The sequence below is a fragment of the Saimiri boliviensis genome, chromosome 14 (genome assembly GCF_048565385.1).
Source record: "Saimiri boliviensis isolate mSaiBol1 chromosome 14, mSaiBol1.pri, whole genome shotgun sequence".
Taxonomy (NCBI): domain Eukaryota; kingdom Metazoa; phylum Chordata; class Mammalia; order Primates; family Cebidae; genus Saimiri; species Saimiri boliviensis.
This window is the reverse complement of record NC_133462.1, coordinates 87,488,087-87,489,741: the sequence shown is the minus strand read 5'-3', so window position 1 is coordinate 87,489,741 and position 1,655 is coordinate 87,488,087. Positions and strand designations below refer to the sequence as shown.

The 1,655-nt window shown below is 41.9% G+C and overlaps 1 pseudogene; it reads right to left on the bottom strand.

The window, feature by feature from the left end:
- Positions 1-866: 866 nt before the first annotated feature.
- LOC101042814 (small ribosomal subunit protein eS7-like) lies at positions 867-1,445 on the bottom strand (annotated as a pseudogene).
- Between the last annotated feature and the right edge of the window lie 210 nt (positions 1,446-1,655).

Here is a 1,655-nt window from a genome sequence, read left to right as displayed (position 1 = left end):
AAAGTGTTAAATAAAGTCCAGTTCTTCTAAATTAGATTAATTGGGTGCCTACAACTGTATATAAAAAGCACCAGCTTGGAAGCTGAAAATAGTAAGAGGAATAAGATAGCGTCCATTTTTGCAAGGTAGGTGAAGGGATTGGCAATGTTAGGCAAGACACACCCTTTCTCTGGGCCTTAGCTGTCTCACCTGAGAAAGGTGAGCTGCCTCACATTTCGCTGTCTCACCTGAGAAAGGGAAAAACAAGGGGATTTGACCACTTGCTTTTGAAGGTTCCTTTCAGGTTAAAAAGCATATTAAGAAGCAAACAAGCCGGGCGTGGTGGCTCACATTTGTAATCCCAGCACTTTGGGAGGTCGAGGCAGGCAGATAAGCTGAGGTCAGGAATTCGAGACCAGCCTGGCCAACATGGTGAAATCCTGTCTATCCTAAAAATACAAAAATTACCTGGGCATGGTGGCTCACGCCTGTAATCCCAGCTACTCCAGAGGCTGAGACAGGAGAATCATTTGAATCTAGGAGACAGAGGGTACAGTGAGCCGAGATTGCGCCACTGCACCTCAGCCTGGGCGACAAGAGCAAGAATCCATTTCAAAAAAAAAAAAAAAAAAAAAAGCAAACAAACAAATAACAGAATGTCCTTATTCCAGCCATCCTTTAAAAGCAGAGTTAGCTTTACCTTAAATTCCATATTTTAAATGATAATCATACACATAAAAGAGAAGCATCTGTCTGGTCATATTGTTGAAATGATTCTTTGTCATTTGTATCAGAATTTTGCAGATTATCTTTTTTGCCATCAACTTTTCTGATTCCATCAAGCAGGATAAGCCACTTTTTTTTTTTTTACTGTGAATATACTTTAGTCATTTTTGTTTATACTTGAATTCTAAATTTATATCCTTGCCTGTGAGCTTCTTAGACACCAGAAAAAGTTTCAATGTTGTGTTCTGCATTGTTTTACTATGCTTTGTCCAAATGAGCCTTTATGAGACGGTGGCCATTCAGCTTCACGTGGATTCTCTTGTCCACAATTTCATCTGGGAAGAACAAGTCCTTGGTGATTGAGTCATGCATGGCTTTCAGAGTATGGCTCCTGGGATGCTTTTGCTTATTTTTTGTACAGCTTTTTCGAGTTGGCTTAGGCAGAATTCTCTGAGCAATAAAGACAACATGCTTCCTCCTGAACTTTTTGTCCAATTCACATACTAGCCAGACTTGGATTTTCTGGAAAGATTTCAGTTGAGGAATGGGAGCAAAGATTATGATAGCTTTCTCATCATCACCAATTTCAATTTCCTTGGCTGCTGTAAAACTCAGCTCCCTAAGTGGAGCCTTGAGGTCTGAGTTAATCTCCAGCTCCGGAAAAGCCTGGGAGATGCCGGACGTGAAATTGTCTGGATTCTTGCTATTGGGCTTCAGATCTTGGCACTCGAACCGAACATGACCTTCTCCTTGCTGAGCACCAGCTTAGGAAGAGCAAAACCACATTTTAAAACCAGTTTGGCAGGAATTTGTAATCATTTTCTAGCTAAGATGGAATGAGACCCCGTTTCTTCCCTACACGTTTGCAGGCATCCAAAACCCTATCCCATGTGGGGATGGTGGGGTGTACAGGGAGCTCCCTTGGTTAGTGGGTGCCCCAGAGTTAGCAT